At 48.7% G+C, this 5190-nt stretch overlaps 1 non-coding gene across 1 annotated transcript; it reads left to right on the top strand.

The window, feature by feature from the left end:
• Positions 1–4754: 4754 nt before the first annotated feature.
• On the top strand, positions 4755–4861 carry LOC120268187. The gene has a single exon (XR_005538854.1). It is a non-coding gene; the product is annotated as a small nucleolar RNA R71 (small nucleolar RNA).
• The last annotated feature ends 329 nt before the right edge of the window (positions 4862–5190 follow it).

The raw sequence follows: 5190 nt of genomic DNA, 5'->3' as shown, positions 1-5190 counted from the left end.
AAAACAAGAAAATAAGATAAAAGTAAAATGCATGAAAGTAAAAGAAAGGTCAAGTGTCGAAGTCGCTCTCGGGGCTCAGCTAGCTGCTACTGCTGAAGTGGAAAGCATATAGTGGGTCCTCACGGTCTTTGGGGTCGAGGATGGAGGTCTTTGGAGAGTCTTGGCGGTGCTGAAGAGTCCTCAGTGCGGGGACGAATGATGAGGCAACGTCTCGCTCTAGGATCTGCTTGTAATATGTCGAAAGCAGCGCCATGAACTACGTGTCTTGAGTGGCTGCGTAGCCCTAATCTCGGCAACCTCGGCTCGGACCACTCCTATAGCATTCTCGAGCCTCTCAAAGCGATCATTGGCTCGAGAAGGTGAAAAACTATACGCCTTAGGGGGTGGTTCCTCGGCCGCTGGAGGTGCCCCGGTCTCCATCGATGCGGGTTGAGGCTCGGGGGCGGTGAGATGCTCGGCGTCATCACCCTCATCCTCGGCTATCTCTGAGGGTCTGGTAGAACTACGCAAAAAACCCCTATCCGAACCCTGCGGACCATGCCCATCAACCGCATCGTCTCTAGACCCAGGGGAGCGGGTACACTCGTCTTCTCGGCCCCGTGAATCGAATCCAAGAGACCCATGCCCAGCACTAATCTCGTAATGTAAGGACCCGAGAAGATCGCTCCCAGTCTAGTGTCTTGTCACGGTGTGCGATGTAATCGGCCAAGATGTGCCCTAAGTGGATCGATGCAGCTCTACCATCGAGTACAAATGCAGCAGACTCCTGGCGGCTCAAGACACCCGATACTATCGCCACGGCCATTCACCGACCTACTCATGATTGCGTGCAAATATCGTAGGGCAGGGTCGGGAAAGGCACGTGGCCTTGGAGACCCCGGCTCGTCTTGACCACGACCACATAGCACTCTGTAAGCTCTCTGCTGGGGTCAAGGTTCCGAGGATAATCGATGAGCAGCTGTGCATACTCCTTTGAATCTATGAATGCCTCCTCGTATAAGCCAAGTAGTATGGAAAACTGCGTAATGCTCAAACTATGGTGGCGTCCAAACACTCTGAAGTGAATGGTGCCCAAACTGTTGAAGCTCGCATACGCTCTATCAAACTCAATCGAGGAGAGCACCTCCAGTGCAAACTCTCGGATAGGTGGCTCTCTAATCGTCAACAAGCTGCCGCCAACCACCATACGAAACAAGGTCCTCAACCTCATCGGTGAACTCATCTCCCTGCTTTGAAGATCTCGTAATATAGTCGTGTCCGGGGAATCGAGTGCATCCGAGGCGGAGTCTCGATAAGCGCTCATAGCGGGCACTGATGTTCGGGGAATCGCAAATCGCATGCCCTCGGGCTCGAGAGGATGACTCACGTGGCCTCTTATCGAGCTTTGCTTCTTTGTCCTAGGTGCCATGATACGCCAAATTTAAACAAAATTAGTCAAACAAGTTGATAAAACAATACTGCAGAAATCCACGCGAGTCGTGTGGAATTTCCACTGCCTCGATGTGGATTCACGGGGCGTGAGAACCACTGCGGCGGTATCAACAATCCAAAAAAATACAACTCAATAATATCTCTAACTCGTTCTAAACGTAAATCATTGTTCCAATTGAAGAAACGAAGCATTGTTAACCAGATTAATCAATAGAAATCATGAATTGATGAAGAAGATGAAGAAAATGAATTTACCGACGAGGAGAAGTGAGAAAATAGAGAGCCCGGCCGGAAAACTTGCTAAAAATCCCACCAAAGCTGGGCGCAATGGACTCGGGAGAATGTTGTGAGAGTGTTTTTCAAGTGAAAAAGAGTCGTGAAGAAGGAGAAATCATCCCCTTTTTTTAAAGCAGAACTCGCGACTTTTTGGCGTTACGTGCATCCACAGGCGTGTGGAAATTCCCCCACCCGTGTGCCTCACTTCAAAAAGCTCCACGGGCGTATGCACGCCCTCATGCGCTCTCGGGAAAAAAAACTCTCGCTGACTTAGAGACGATCTCCCAGGCGTGCGGAAATTATCACGCCCGTGCGCCCGGACCCACGAGGCGAGCCTGCGCCCACAGTGGCTTCCACGGACATCCAGAAAGATATCAAGTCTTCCACACGCCCGTGCGGAAATTCCCCCGCAGGCGTGGACATTCCTAAGCCCAATTCACGGAGGCAGCCGCTGCACTGTGTTTTCTCGGGATGGAGGGAACAACCTGCGAGCTTCCGCAGGGCGTGCGGAAAGTACCCCACGCCCGGTGTGTGGTTCACAAGGTCACCCACGAGGCGAGTCCACGCCCCTGTGTGTTCTCAGGAAAATCTGCCCCAACTCTGCGGGGAAGGCCACGCCCGTGCGGAAGTACCCAGGGCGTGCGCCCGATCGCATGGTCATCCCGAGGCGGCCGCGCGCCCTGTGCCCTCTCTGGAAGAGTTCACGAGTACACATCCACGGGGCGTGTGGAAATTTCCCCACGCCCGTGCGTTTTTCTCGGATGACTTAGAAAAAAACTGCGAGGCTCTGCGGAACTAGTACTGAACATGTTTACACACTCGAGGCACTGCCCTATTATGCAAAATTTACGAGATAAAAAAACACAAAAATAGAACTCAAAGCGACCAAAGCTTTTAGCCAATTCGCAACAAAACACACAATGAATTCCTTTTAAAAACCCACAATAAAATCGCAGCACAAGCACTCAAAAAAATTTAAACACCAACACTTAACAATTTATTCATGCAAACAAACTAAACTAAAAAGGTACGAAAATAGTAAACACTTGGGTTTGCCTCCCAAGAAGCGCTTGTTTAACGTCACTAAAGCATGCGTATCTTTCTTACCTCACGGGGGTTCATGAATGAAGGTTGCCCTCTTACCCATAACTTGAAAGCATGATGAGCAAAGTCTCCTGAGGGTAGAGGGTGTACTATCGGGCTTCAGACCACCTAGCAATCGTTCGTCCAAATTCCTTGGCTCATGTACGTCTCCAATAGTCTTGGGGCGTTTTCGGTGGCGTCTCCTAGCCTTCTTCATTTTTCGGAGCACATTCTTCAAGATCCCCGGGGTAGATGTTTCCTCTCCATTCGAACCAAGCATCATTACATCTTCATTGCTCTCCTCTTGGTCGAACAAACCTTCATACGGATCCGGGTTGAACATTTCCTGTATATATTCATCAACAATCTTATCAGTAGTGTCTAGAAAATAAAAGTATCATCAAAATAGAGAGAATGCCGCATGGCTTCAGCAAGGCGGTAAGTGAGCTTATCGTCTCTGACTCTCAATGTAAGCTCTCCGCCGTCCATGTCAATCAATGCTTTGGAAGTTCGCAAGAACGGTCTCCCAAGTATCAAGGGTATATCTGCATCCTCATCGACATCTAGGACTACAAAGGCAACCGGAAAAATGTACTTGTCCACCTTGACAAGCACATCTTCAATAATACCTCTCGGATGTCGTACCGTTCGGTCCGCCAATTGTAAAGTCATCTGAGTAGGCCTAAGCTCACCCAAGCCTAGCTTTTGGAAGAAAGTATATGGCATGACGTTGATACTTTCCCCTGAATCCGCCAATGCCATTTCCTCACCTAAGTTGCCGATGTTACACTGAATAATGAAGCTTCCCGGATCCTTCTTCTTATTCGGCATGTTCTTTTGCAACACCGCCGAGCATGAAGCATCAAGCACCACTGAAGCACTCTCCTCCAATTTCCTCTTGTTGGTCAATAGGTCTTTCAGGAACTTCGCATACTTAGGCATTTGAGCCAAAGCATCAACAAAAGGAATGTTGATGTGGAGTTGCTTGAACAAACTCGGGAACTTCTTATCTTTATTCATCCCCTTGGTCATTCTTCAATCTAGAGGGATAAAAGGGATTCTTGGCTTGAAAGGTGGGGGTGCCACCTCTTTCTCTTTGTTTGCTCCCTTCTCAACCTCTACGACCTCGGGTGCGTGTTCTTTCGGCTTCTCACTCGGAAGCCTCCCTTCAACCTCACGACCCGCTTCTCAAAGCGATCGCCTTCACATATTCTCTCGGGTTGGTTTCCGTGTTGCTTGGTAAACTTCCATGTGGCCTTTCGGGAAAGAGATTTACGTAATTTGCCCCACTTGATTTTTCAAGATTGTGCAAGGAGGCGGTGTGATTGCGAAGTGTAGCCTCGACTGATTCAAACCTTGTATTTGCCGATTGAACAAATCTAGCCAAGTGCTTCTCCAAATCCGTCATTCAGGTTTCCAAGCCTGAAATTCTATTTTCCACTTGAGGGGCTTGTTGTTGTTGTTGTTGGAACCCCGATGGCCCCATGGTCTTCTGTGATCCTTGATTACTCCATGAAAAGTTGGGATGATTCTTCCAACTTGAATTGTAGGTGTTGCAGTATGGATTCCCTTGAGGTCTCATTCCATTACCTACAAAGTCGACATTCTCAACTGAAGAAACATCACCAATGACGATTGGGCAATCGGAGGGAGCATGTCCTCCACCACAACCGGTGCAATTGGTCACGGCCGCAACTCTATTCGAAGCTATAAGATCTAGCTTCTTACTCAAACTCTCCACTTAGGCCGCCAATGAAGTTACCGCATCAATTTCATGGAGACCAGCCACATTTTTCTTTTCCCTAGCGTTCCACTGGTAGCTATTTAACCCCATTTCCTCAATCAATTGACGAGCCTCGTCGGGGGTTTTGCTACCTAAGGTACCTCCTGCCGCCGCATCCAAGAGTTGCCTTGTACTCGGGTTCAAACCATTGTAGAAGGTTTGAACAATCATCCACTCCGGGAATCCGTGTTGCGGACACTTGCGCAGGAGTTCCTTGAACCTTTCCCATGTCTCAAATAGAGACTCCAATTCCAACTGCATAAAGGATGAGATCTCATTCCTAAGCTTTGCTGATTTTTCGGGAGGGAAATAACGGGCTAGAAAAGCTTCTACCATCTCCTCCCATGTAGTGATTGATGCTCTAGGTAATGAGTGTAGCCACTGCTTCGCTTTCCCCTTTAAGGAAAATGGGAAAGCTCTCAATTTGATGGCATCATCCGTCACACCATTTATCTTGACATGTCACACACCTCGAGGAAGCTCTCTATGTATTTGTTTGGATCCTCATCGGCCAAACCGTTGAATTGTGCTGGGACTTCTTTGCGACATATGGATGAATCTCGGCTTTAGCTCGAAAATTTTCGAGCTGTAATTGGGGGGCGCACAATACTCGATTG

This window comes from Dioscorea cayenensis, chromosome 8 (genome assembly GCF_009730915.1).
Source record: "Dioscorea cayenensis subsp. rotundata cultivar TDr96_F1 chromosome 8, TDr96_F1_v2_PseudoChromosome.rev07_lg8_w22 25.fasta, whole genome shotgun sequence".
NCBI lineage: Eukaryota > Viridiplantae > Streptophyta > Magnoliopsida > Dioscoreales > Dioscoreaceae > Dioscorea > Dioscorea cayenensis.
This window is presented reverse-complemented; position numbering and strand designations above follow the sequence as displayed.